The sequence below is a fragment of the Hyla sarda genome, unplaced genomic scaffold (assembly GCF_029499605.1).
Source record: "Hyla sarda isolate aHylSar1 unplaced genomic scaffold, aHylSar1.hap1 scaffold_806, whole genome shotgun sequence".
Taxonomy (NCBI): domain Eukaryota; kingdom Metazoa; phylum Chordata; class Amphibia; order Anura; family Hylidae; genus Hyla; species Hyla sarda.
Window position 1 is genome coordinate 31,588 of NW_026610832.1, and position 13,210 is coordinate 44,797.

Sequence of the window (13,210 nt, forward strand, 5' to 3'; positions counted from 1 at the left end):
GTGTGCTGGCTACTCAAATGATCCAATTAAGGAGGCCATTTAGTCAGCAGCAGCAGAAGTCCTGTGCCTGGACGCTCCAACAGGGGCCAGACACAAGCAGAAGCAGAAGCAGCAGAAGCAGCAGCAGCACCACCTTTTGTTTTTTGGCTGCAGCAGCAGCAAGGCCCACAGGGCTGGCTAGCTGGCTAGCCAGCAAGCAGGTAGCAATGAAAGTAGGAATCTTTCTTTTTAACCCTGTAAGGGGGTGGTGCACTGTACCCGAAGATACTGCCATATCGGGTCAATGCATAGGGCGACGGAAGCAAGCTTCGAAATCGGCCCCCGTTCTCAAAAATCCATTTAATATATGGTCCCCAGATAGGGGACGTATCAGATATTAAACTGATAAGAACAGATACTACACTTGATCTTAGCCAAAAGGCCGAGAAGCGATAACCGTGAAAGGGGCGGGCCCAACAAGGTCCCCTTCATGGGCACTATCACTGCTTGCTGTCAGGGAGGCTGCCAGACAATTTTCCATGCACACTCTGGGCTGGGGGGCAGTCAACCACCAGTACACACAGCAGAACCTAAACCCATACCATTATTGCTAAGCAGCAAGACAGGGGCCCATTGCACTCCCACGGGGCCTTTTTAAATGCAATCCATAACCCGGATTTGCCAGGAACCCTTCTTACTCCTCCTACTTGCATGTGACACTGGGCTTAGGATCTGCATAGGAAACACACACACAAGCACACACCTACCTTTGTTGCCTGCAGATGCCTCCTTGGCTGTCCCCAAACGGTATCAAACCAACACCCACGGGAAGCTGTAAGCATAGAGGACATGCCTGCACCCCATTGGACTTACCTGTGTGGGTTAAATCCGGGTTATTTGACAACCTATGGCGGTGATGGTTCTGCTCAGGCAGAGCAGTGCTGATGCTCCTCATAAAGCTGTCGCTGCTGTAAAGGTTCTAGGTGACATCACAAATCCCTATGGTTACATACACAACAAAGCTGGGTTGTTGTTGTTTACACTCTGCAAGGCCTGTGGAAGTGAGTGACATCATAGCACTGTAGTTCTGAGGGTTCAAGATGGATGCAACAATCTCCTGTTGCTTCTATGAAGGCCGTAATAGACGACATCACCAAACAGCTCCATAGTCACATACACAGCAAAGGAGAGATGTTGTTTACACCTAGTGATGTCAGTGGTATTGAGTGACATCACAGCACAGTGCTAAGGCTCCTGGGCCTGGACACAGCAGCGGCTGCAATATCTCAACGGAGAATACGTTTATATCTATGTGTGTGTGTGTGCGCATATATATATATATATATATATATATATATATATATATATATATATATATATATTTCTCCGCCGAAATCACTTTTAAACCCATTTCCACCTTTTTTTCCCTTCTCTTCCTCTTACTTTTTTTTCACGTTTTTTTACGTTTTTCTCCTTTTCGCCTCTTTTCTGGGCGTATTATTCTTCTTTTTCTTCTTTTTTTTCGTCTAATGCATACCCCATCAGTGCAGCAATGCTTATTCAATACCGCCAGCAGATGGAGACACTGGGGGATAATTTTCTAAGGATTTATACTGATTTTTCCTGTCTGAATTTGTCGCACAGAAAGTTGCAGGCCAAATATGTGTGACATTTCTGCGACTTTAGCTTCTAGAGCATTTTTACAACATTATACATAGGTGCTGAATACATAAAAAGCGACTGTTCAGCGACAGACAAGTCGCATCGGCTGAAAGTAGGCCAGAATGTCAGTCCATGTTGGAGCAGGTTTAGATACAGTCTAAAGCATAGATCTCAAAGTCTGTGCACAGAATTTAGCAAGGGCCTCGCACCTTCTGATGCATCAGGTAGGTGCACAATAGCATAGCCTAACCCTCTGTACTTTGGTCTATATTGATGCGGGACATAGACAGCCAGCTGATGACCAATCCATTAGTGCAATGGATGGCTGGAAGCATTTGTCTTTGCCTTTGCAATACCACAGAAGCAATGCATGGTCAATGTACAGCAATGACACACCTGTGTGAACAGCCAGGAGACCCCCCCCCCCCCCCCCATGTTATGTTACATAGTTACATAGTTAGTACGGTCGAAAAAAGACATATGTCTATCAAGTTCAACCAGGGAATTAAGGGGTAGGGGTGTGGCGCGATATTGGGGAAGGGATGAGATTTTATATTTCTTCATAAGCATTAATCTTATTTTGTCAATTAGGAACATTCAGCACCCACCCGCTATCAAGGCAGCTGCCTATCATGTCATGCCCTACCTGCACAGGTGTGCTGGCTACGCAAATGATCCAATTAAGGAGGCCATTTAGTCAGCAGCAGCAGAAGTCCTGTGCCTGGACGCTCCAACAGGGGCCAGACACAAGCAGAAGCAGAAGCAGCAGAAGCAGCAGCAGCACCACCTTTTGTTTTTTGGCTGCAGCAGCAGCAAGGCCCACAGGGCTGGCTAGCTGGCTAGCCAGCAAGCAGGTAGCAATGAAAGTAGGAATCTTTCTTTTTAACCCTGTAAGGGGGTGGTGCACTGTACCCGAAGATACTGCCATATCGGGTCAATGCATAGGGCGACGGAAGCAAGCTTCGAAATCGGCCCCCGTTCTCAAAAATCCATTTAATATATGGTCCCCAGATAGGGGACGTATCAGATATTAAACTGATAAGAACAGATACTACACTTGATCTTAGCCAAAAGGCCGAGAAGCGATAACCGTGAAAGGGGCGGGCCCAACAAGGTCCCCTTCATGGGCACTATCACTGCTTGCTGTCAGGGAGGCTGCCAGACAATTTTCCATGCACACTCTGGGCTGGGGGGCAGTCAACCACCAGTACACACAGCAGAACCTAAACACATACCATTATTGCTAAGCAGCAAGACAGGGGCCCATTGCACTCCCACGGGGCCTTTTTAAATGCAATCCATAACCCGGATTTGCCAGGAACCCTTCTTACTCCTCCTACTTGCATGTGACACTGGGCTTAGGATCTGCATAGGAAACACACACACAAGCACACACCTACCTTTGTTGCCTGCAGATGCCTCCTTGGCTGTCCCCAAACGGTATCAAACCAACACCCACGGGAAGCTGTAAGCATAGAGGACATGCCTGCACCCCATTGGACTTACCTGTGTGGGTTAAATCCGGGTTATTTGACAACCTATGGCGGTGATGGTTCTGCTCAGGCAGAGCAGTGCTGATGCTCCTCATAAAGCTGTCGCTGCTGTGAAGGTTCTAGGTGACATCACAAATCCCTATGGTTACATACACAACAAAGCTGGGTTGTTGTTGTTTACACTCTGCAAGGCCTGTGGAAGTGAGTGACATCATAGCACTGTAGTTCTGAGGGTTCAAGATGGATGCAACAATCTCCTGTTGCTTCTATGAAGGCCGTAATAGACGACATCACCAAACAGCTCCATAGTCACATACACAGCAAAGGAGAGATGTTGTTTACACCTAGTGATGTCAGTGGTATTGAGTGACATCACAGCACAGTGCTAAGGCTCCTGGGCCTGGACACAGCAGCGGCTGCAATATCTCAACGGAGAATACGTTTATATCTATGTGTGTGTGTGCGCATATATATATATATATATATATATATATATATATATATATATATATATATATATTTCTCCGCCGAAATCACTTTTAAACCCATTTCCACCTTTTTTTCCCTTCTCTTCCTCTTACTTTTTTTTCACGTTTTTTTACGTTTTTCTCCTTTTCGCCTCTTTTCTGGGCGTATTATTCTTCTTTTTCTTCTTTTTTTTCGTCTAATGCATACCCCATCAGTGCAGCAATGCTTATTCAATACCGCCAGCAGATGGAGACACTGGGGGATAATTTTCTAAGGATTTATACTGATTTTTCCTGTCTGAATTTGTCGCACAGAAAGTTGCAGGCCAAATATGTGTGACATTTCTGCGACTTTAGCTTCTAGAGCATTTTTACAACATTATACATAGGTGCTGAATACATAAAAAGCGACTGTTCAGCGACAGACAAGTCGCATCGGCTGAAAGTAGGCCAGAATGTCAGTCCATGTTGGAGCAGGTTTAGATACAGTCTAAAGCATAGATCTCAAAGTCTGTGCACAGAATTTAGCAAGGGCCTCGCACCTTCTGATGCATCAGGTAGGTGCACAATAGCATAGCCTAACCCTCTGTACTTTGGTCTATATTGATGCGGGACATAGACAGCCAGCTGATGACCAATCCATTAGTGCAATGGATGGCTGGAAGCATTTGTCTTTGCCTTTGCAATACCACAGAAGCAATGCATGGTCAATGTACAGCAATGACACACCTGTGTGAACAGCCAGGAGACCCCCCCCATGTTATGTTACATAGTTACATAGTTAGTACGGTCGAAAAAAGACATATGTCCATCAAGTTCAACCAGGGAATTAAGGGGTAGGGGTGTGGCGCGATATTGGGGAAGGGATGAGATTTTATATTTCTTCATAAGCATTAATCTTATTTTGTCAATTAGGAACATTCAGCACCCACCCGCTATCAAGGCAGCTGCCTATCATGTCATGCCCTACCTGCACAGGTGTGCTGGCTACTCAAATGATCCAATTAAGGAGGCCATTTAGTCAGCAGCAGCAGAAGTCCTGTGCCTGGACGCTCCAACAGGGGCCAGACACAAGCAGAAGCAGAAGCAGCAGAAGCAGCAGCAGCAGCAGCACCACCTTTTGTTTTTTGGCTGCAGCAGCAGCAAGGCCCACAGGGCTGGCTAGCTGGCTAGCCAGCAAGCAGGTAGCAATGAAAGTAGGAATCTTTCTTTTTAACCCTGTAAGGGGGTGGTGCACTGTACCCGAAGATACTGCCATATCGGGTCAATGCATAGGGCGACGGAAGCAAGCTTCGAAATCGGCCCCCGTTCTCAAAAATCCATTTAATATATGGTCCCCAGATAGGGGACGTATCAGATATTAAACTGATAAGAACAGATACTACACTTGATCTTAGCCAAAAGGCCGAGAAGCGATAACCGTGAAAGGGGCGGGCCCAACAAGGTCCCCTTCATGGGCACTATCACTGCTTGCTGTCAGGGAGGCTGCCAGACAATTTTCCATGCACACTCTGGGCTGGGGGGCAGTCAACCACCAGTACACACAGCAGAACCTAAACCCATACCATTATTGCTAAGCAGCAAGACAGGGGCCCATTGCACTCCCACGGGGCCTTTTTAAATGCAATCCATAACCCGGATTTGCCAGGAACCCTTCTTACTCCTCCTACTTGCATGTGACACTGGGCTTAGGATCTGCATAGGAAACACACACACAAGCACACACCTACCTTTGTTGCCTGCAGATGCCTCCTTGGCTGTCCCCAAACGGTATCAAACCAACACCCACGGGAAGCTGTAAGCATAGAGGACATGCCTGCACCCCATTGGACTTACCTGTGTGGGTTAAATCCGGGTTATTTGACAACCTATGGCGGTGATGGTTCTGCTCAGGCAGAGCAGTGCTGATGCTCCTCATAAAGCTGTCGCTGCTGTGAAGGTTCTAGGTGACATCACAAATCCCTATGGTTACATACACAACAAAGCTGGGTTGTTGTTGTTTACACTCTGCAAGGCCTGTGGAAGTGAGTGACATCATAGCACTGTAGTTCTGAGGGTTCAAGATGGATGCAACAATCTCCTGTTGCTTCTATGAAGGCCGTAATAGACGACATCACCAAACAGCTCCATAGTCACATACACAGCAAAGGAGAGATGTTGTTTACACCTAGTGATGTCAGTGGTATTGAGTGACATCACAGCACAGTGCTAAGGCTCCTGGGCCTGGACACAGCAGCGGCTGCAATATCTCAACGGAGAATACGTTTATATCTATGTGTGTGTGTGCGCATATATATATATATATATATATATATATATATATATATATATATTTCTCCGCCGAAATCACTTTTAAACCCATTTCCACCTTTTTTTCCCTTCTCTTCCTCTTACTTTTTTTTCACGTTTTTTTACGTTTTTCTCCTTTTCGCCTCTTTTCTGGGCGTATTATTCTTCTTTTTCTTCTTTTTTTTCGTCTAATGCATACCCCATCAGTGCAGCAATGCTTATTCAATACCGCCAGCAGATGGAGACACTGGGGGATAATTTTCTAAGGATTTATACTGATTTTTCCTGTCTGAATTTGTCGCACAGAAAGTTGCAGGCCAAATATGTGTGACATTTCTGCGACTTTAGCTTCTAGAGCATTTTTACAACATTATACATAGGTGCTGAATACATAAAAAGCGACTGTTCAGCGACAGACAAGTCGCATCGGCTGAAAGTAGGCCAGAATGTCAGTCCATGTTGGAGCAGGTTTAGATACAGTCTAAAGCATAGATCTCAAAGTCTGTGCACAGAATTTAGCAAGGGCCTCGCACCTTCTGATGCATCAGGTAGGTGCACAATAGCATAGCCTAACCCTCTGTACTTTGGTCTATATTGATGCGGGACATAGACAGCCAGCTGATGACCAATCCATTAGTGCAATGGATGGCTGGAAGCATTTGTTTTTGCCTTTGCAATACCACAGAAGCAATGCATGGTCAATGTACAGCAATGACACACCTGTGTGAACAGCCAGGAGACCCCCCCCATGTTATGTTACATAGTTACATAGTTAGTACGGTCGAAAAAAGACATATGTCCATCAAGTTCAACCAGGGAATTAAGGGGTAGGGGTGTGGCGCGATATTGGGGAAGGGATGAGATTTTATATTTCTTCATAAGCATTAATCTTATTTTGTCAATTAGGAACATTCAGCACCCACCCGCTATCAAGGCAGCTGCCTATCATGTCATGCCCTACCTGCACAGGTGTGCTGGCTACTCAAATGATCCAATTAAGGAGGCCATTTAGTCAGCAGCAGCAGAAGTCCTGTGCCTGGACGCTCCAACAGGGGCCAGACACAAGCAGAAGCAGAAGCAGCAGAAGCAGCAGCAGCACCACCTTTTGTTTTTTGGCTGCAGCAGCAGCAAGGCCCACAGGGCTGGCTAGCTGGCTAGCCAGCAAGCAGGTAGCAATGAAAGTAGGAATCTTTCTTTTTAACCCTGTAAGGGGGTGGTGCACTGTACCCGAAGATACTGCCATATCGGGTCAATGCATAGGGCGACGGAAGCAAGCTTCGAAATCGGCCCCCGTTCTCAAAAATCCATTTAATATATGGTCCCCAGATAGGGGACGTATCAGATATTAAACTGATAAGAACAGATACTACACTTGATCTTAGCCAAAAGGCCGAGAAGCGATAACCGTGAAAGGGGCGGGCCCAACAAGGTCCCCTTCATGGGCACTATCACTGCTTGCTGTCAGGGAGGCTGCCAGACAATTTTCCATGCACACTCTGGGCTGGGGGGCAGTCAACCACCAGTACACACAGCAGAACCTAAACCCATACCATTATTGCTAAGCAGCAAGACAGGGGCCCATTGCACTCCCACGGGGCCTTTTTAAATGCAATCCATAACCCGGATTTGCCAGGAACCCTTCTTACTCCTCCTACTTGCATGTGACACTGGGCTTAGGATCTGCATAGGAAACACACACACAAGCACACACCTACCTTTGTTGCCTGCAGATGCCTCCTTGGCTGTCCCCAAACGGTATCAAACCAACACCCACGGGAAGCTGTAAGCATAGAGGACATGCCTGCACCCCATTGGACTTACCTGTGTGGGTTAAATCCGGGTTATTTGACAACCTATGGCGGTGATGGTTCTGCTCAGGCAGAGCAGTGCTGATGCTCCTCATAAAGCTGTCGCTGCTGTGAAGGTTCTAGGTGACATCACAAATCCCTATGGTTACATACACAACAAAGCTGGGTTGTTGTTGTTTACACTCTGCAAGGCCTGTGGAAGTGAGTGACATCATAGCACTGTAGTTCTGAGGGTTCAAGATGGATGCAACAATCTCCTGTTGCTTCTATGAAGGCCGTAATAGACGACATCACCAAACAGCTCCATAGTCACATACACAGCAAAGGAGAGATGTTGTTTACACCTAGTGATGTCAGTGGTATTGAGTGACATCACAGCACAGTGCTAAGGCTCCTGGGCCTGGACACAGCAGCGGCTGCAATATCTCAACGGAGAATACGTTTGTATCTATGTGTGTGTGTGCGCATATATATATATATATATATATATATATATATATATATATATATATATTTCTCCGCCGAAATCACTTTTAAACCCATTTCCACCTTTTTTTCCCTTCTCTTCCTCTTACTTTTTTTTCACGTTTTTTTACGTTTTTCTCCTTTTCGCCTCTTTTCTGGGCGTATTATTCTTCTTTTTCTTCTTTTTTTTCGTCTAATGCATACCCCATCAGTGCAGCAATGCTTATTCAATACCGCCAGCAGATGGAGACACTGGGGGATAATTTTCTAAGGATTTATACTGATTTTTCCTGTCTGAATTTGTCGCACAGAAAGTTGCAGGCCAAATATGTGTGACATTTCTGCGACTTTAGCTTCTAGAGCATTTTTACAACATTATACATAGGTGCTGAATACATAAAAAGCGACTGTTCAGCGACAGACAAGTCGCATCGGCTGAAAGTAGGCCAGAATGTCAGTCCATGTTGGAGCAGGTTTAGATACAGTCTAAAGCATAGATCTCAAAGTCTGTGCACAGAATTTAGCAAGGGCCTCGCACCTTCTGATGCATCAGGTAGGTGCACAATAGCATAGCCTAACCCTCTGTACTTTGGTCTATATTGATGCGGGACATAGACAGCCAGCTGATGACCAATCCATTAGTGCAATGGATGGCTGGAAGCATTTGTTTTTGCCTTTGCAATACCACAGAAGCAATGCATGGTCAATGTACAGCAATGACACACCTGTGTGAACAGCCAGGAGACCCCCCCCATGTTATGTTACATAGTTACATAGTTAGTACGGTCGAAAAAAGACATATGTCCATCAAGTTCAACCAGGGAATTAAGGGGTAGGGGTGTGGCGCGATATTGGGGAAGGGATGAGATTTTATATTTCTTCATAAGCATTAATCTTATTTTGTCAATTAGGAACATTCAGCACCCACCCGCTATCAAGGCAGCTGCCTATCATGTCATGCCCTACCTGCACAGGTGTGCTGGCTACTCAAATGATCCAATTAAGGAGGCCATTTAGTCAGCAGCAGCAGAAGTCCTGTGCCTGGACGCTCCAACAGGGGCCAGACACAAGCAGAAGCAGAAGCAGCAGAAGCAGCAGCAGCACCACCTTTTGTTTTTTGGCTGCAGCAGCAGCAAGGCCCACAGGGCTGGCTAGCTGGCTAGCCAGCAAGCAGGTAGCAATGAAAGTAGGAATCTTTCTTTTTAACCCTGTAAGGGGGTGGTGCACTGTACCCGAAGATACTGCCATATCGGGTCAATGCATAGGGCGACGGAAGCAAGCTTCGAAATCGGCCCCCGTTCTCAAAAATCCATTTAATATATGGTCCCCAGATAGGGGACGTATCAGATATTAAACTGATAAGAACAGATACTACACTTGATCTTAGCCAAAAGGCCGAGAAGCGATAACCGTGAAAGGGGCGGGCCCAACAAGGTCCCCTTCATGGGCACTATCACTGCTTGCTGTCAGGGAGGCTGCCAGACAATTTTCCATGCACACTCTGGGCTGGGGGGCAGTCAACCACCAGTACACACAGCAGAACCTAAACCCATACCATTATTGCTAAGCAGCAAGACAGGGGCCCATTGCACTCCCACGGGGCCTTTTTAAATGCAATCCATAACCCGGATTTGCCAGGAACCCTTCTTACTCCTCCTACTTGCATGTGACACTGGGCTTAGGATCTGCATAGGAAACACACACACAAGCACACACCTACCTTTGTTGCCTGCAGATGCCTCCTTGGCTGTCCCCAAACGGTATCAAACCAACACCCACGGGAAGCTGTAAGCATAGAGGACATGCCTGCACCCCATTGGACTTACCTGTGTGGGTTAAATCCGGGTTATTTGACAACCTATGGCGGTGATGGTTCTGCTCAGGCAGAGCAGTGCTGATGCTCCTCATAAAGCTGTCGCTGCTGTGAAGGTTCTAGGTGACATCACAAATCCCTATGGTTACATACACAACAAAGCTGGGTTGTTGTTGTTTACACTCTGCAAGGCCTGTGGAAGTGAGTGACATCATAGCACTGTAGTTCTGAGGGTTCAAGATGGATGCAACAATCTCCTGTTGCTTCTATGAAGGCCGTAATAGACGACATCACCAAACAGCTCCATAGTCACATACACAGCAAAGGAGAGATGTTGTTTACACCTAGTGATGTCAGTGGTATTGAGTGACATCACAGCACAGTGCTAAGGCTCCTGGGCCTGGACACAGCAGCGGCTGCAATATCTCAACGGAGAATACGTTTATATCTATGTGTGTGTGTGCGCATATATATATATATATATATATATATATATATATATATATATATATATTTCTCCGCCGAAATCACTTTTAAACCCATTTCCACCTTTTTTTCCCTTCTCTTCCTCTTACTTTTTTTTCACGTTTTTTTACGTTTTTCTCCTTTTCGCCTCTTTTCTGGGCGTATTATTCTTCTTTTTCTTCTTTTTTTTCGTCTAATGCATACCCCATCAGTGCAGCAATGCTTATTCAATACCGCCAGCAGATGGAGACACTGGGGGATAATTTTCTAAGGATTTATACTGATTTTTCCTGTCTGAATTTGTCGCACAGAAAGTTGCAGGCCAAATATGTGTGACATTTCTGCGACTTTAGCTTCTAGAGCATTTTTACAACATTATACATAGGTGCTGAATACATAAAAAGCGACTGTTCAGCGACAGACAAGTCGCATCGGCTGAAAGTAGGCCAGAATGTCAGTCCATGTTGGAGCAGGTTTAGATACAGTCTAAAGCATAGATCTCAAAGTCTGTGCACAGAATTTAGCAAGGGCCTCGCACCTTCTGATGCATCAGGTAGGTGCACAATAGCATAGCCTAACCCTCTGTACTTTGGTCTATATTGATGCGGGACATAGACAGCCAGCTGATGACCAATCCATTAGTGCAATGGATGGCTGGAAGCATTTGTCTTTGCCTTTGCAATACCACAGAAGCAATGCATGGTCAATGTACAGCAATGACACACCTGTGTGAACAGCCAGGAGACCCCCCCCATGTTATGTTACATAGTTACATAGTTAGTACGGTCGAAAAAAGACATATGTCCATCAAGTTCAACCAGGGAATTAAGGGGTAGGGGTGTGGCGCGATATTGGGGAAGGGATGAGATTTTATATTTCTTCATAAGCATTAATCTTATTTTGTCAATTAGGAACATTCAGCACCCACCCGCTATCAAGGCAGCTGCCTATCATGTCATGCCCTACCTGCACAGGTGTGCTGGCTACTCAAATGATCCAATTAAGGAGGCCATTTAGTCAGCAGCAGCAGAAGTCCTGTGCCTGGACGCTCCAACAGGGGCCAGACACAAGCAGAAGCAGAAGCAGCAGAAGCAGCAGCAGCACCACCTTTTGTTTTTTGGCTGCAGCAGCAGCAAGGCCCACAGGGCTGGCTAGCTGGCTAGCCAGCAAGCAGGTAGCAATGAAAGTAGGAATCTTTCTTTTTAACCCTGTAAGGGGGTGGTGCACTGTACCCGAAGATACTGCCATATCGGGTCAATGCATAGGGCGACGGAAGCAAGCTTCGAAATCGGCCCCCGTTCTCAAAAATCCATTTAATATATGGTCCCCAGATAGGGGACGTATCAGATATTAAACTGATAAGAACAGATACTACACTTGATCTTAGCCAAAAGGCCGAGAAGCGATAACCGTGAAAGGGGCGGGCCCAACAAGGTCCCCTTCATGGGCACTATCACTGCTTGCTGTCAGGGAGGCTGCCAGACAATTTTCCATGCACACTCTGGGCTGGGGGGCAGTCAACCACCAGTACACACAGCAGAACCTAAACCCATACCATTATTGCTAAGCAGCAAGACAGGGGCCCATTGCACTCCCACGGGGCCTTTTTAAATGCAATCCATAACCCGGATTTGCCAGGAACCCTTCTTACTCCTCCTACTTGCATGTGACACTGGGCTTAGGATCTGCATAGGAAACACACACACAAGCACACACCTACCTTTGTTGCCTGCAGATGCCTCCTTGGCTGTCCCCAAACGGTATCAAACCAACACCCACGGGAAGCTGTAAGCATAGAGGACATGCCTGCACCCCATTGGACTTACCTGTGTGGGTTAAATCCGGGTTATTTGACAACCTATGGCGGTGATGGTTCTGCTCAGGCAGAGCAGTGCTGATGCTCCTCATAAAGCTGTCGCTGCTGTGAAGGTTCTAGGTGACATCACAAATCCCTATGGTTACATACACAACAAAGCTGGGTTGTTGTTGTTTACACTCTGCAAGGCCTGTGGAAGTGAGTGACATCATAGCACTGTAGTTCTGAGGGTTCAAGATGGATGCAACAATCTCCTGTTGCTTCTATGAAGGCCGTAATAGACGACATCACCAAACAGCTCCATAGTCACATACACAGCAAAGGAGAGATGTTGTTTACACCTAGTGATGTCAGTGGTATTGAGTGACATCACAGCACAGTGCTAAGGCTCCTGGGCCTGGACACAGCAGCGGCTGCAATATCTCAACGGAGAATACGTTTGTATCTATGTGTGTGTGTGCGCATATATATATATATATATATATATATATATATATATATATATATTTCTCAGCCGAAATCACTTTTAAACCCATTTCCACCTTTTTTTCCCTTCTCTTCCTCTTACTTTTTTTTCACGTTTTTTTACGTTTTTCTCCTTTTCGCCTCTTTTCTGGGCGTATTATTCTTCTTTTTCTTCTTTTTTTTCGTCTAATGCATACCCCATCAGTGCAGCAATGCTTATTCAATACCGCCAGCAGATGGAGACACTGGGGGATAATTTTCTAAGGATTTATACTGATTTTTCCTGTCTGAATTTGTCGCACAGAAAGTTGCAGGCCAAATATGTGTGACATTTCTGCGACTTTAGCTTCTAGAGCATTTTTACAACATTATACATAGGTGCTGAATACATAAAAAGCGACTGTTCAGCGACAGACAAGTCGCATCGGCTGAAAGTAGGCCAGAATGTCAGTCCATGTTGGAGCAGGTTTAGATACAGTCTAAAGCAT

General features: G+C 46.0%; 6 non-coding genes across 6 annotated transcripts; all 6 read right to left on the reverse strand.

The window, feature by feature from the left end:
* Nucleotides 1-242: 242 nt before the first annotated feature.
* Nucleotides 243-433, reverse strand: LOC130346999 (U2 spliceosomal RNA). The gene has a single exon (XR_008885019.1). It is a non-coding gene; the product is annotated as a U2 spliceosomal RNA (small nuclear RNA).
* Nucleotides 434-2,537: 2,104 nt separating this feature from the next.
* LOC130347002 (U2 spliceosomal RNA) lies at nucleotides 2,538-2,728 on the reverse strand. Its single transcript, XR_008885022.1, has one exon. It is a non-coding gene; the product is annotated as a U2 spliceosomal RNA (small nuclear RNA).
* A 2,099-nt stretch (nucleotides 2,729-4,827) lies between these two features.
* LOC130347003 (U2 spliceosomal RNA) lies at nucleotides 4,828-5,018 on the reverse strand. Its single transcript, XR_008885023.1, has one exon. It is a non-coding gene; the product is annotated as a U2 spliceosomal RNA (small nuclear RNA).
* A 2,083-nt stretch (nucleotides 5,019-7,101) lies between these two features.
* Nucleotides 7,102-7,292, reverse strand: LOC130347004 (U2 spliceosomal RNA). Its single transcript, XR_008885024.1, has one exon. It is a non-coding gene; the product is annotated as a U2 spliceosomal RNA (small nuclear RNA).
* Nucleotides 7,293-9,379: 2,087 nt separating this feature from the next.
* Nucleotides 9,380-9,570, reverse strand: LOC130347005 (U2 spliceosomal RNA). Its single transcript, XR_008885025.1, has one exon. It is a non-coding gene; the product is annotated as a U2 spliceosomal RNA (small nuclear RNA).
* A 2,087-nt stretch (nucleotides 9,571-11,657) lies between these two features.
* On the reverse strand, nucleotides 11,658-11,848 carry LOC130347006 (U2 spliceosomal RNA). The gene has a single exon (XR_008885026.1). It is a non-coding gene; the product is annotated as a U2 spliceosomal RNA (small nuclear RNA).
* Between the last annotated feature and the right edge of the window lie 1,362 nt (nucleotides 11,849-13,210).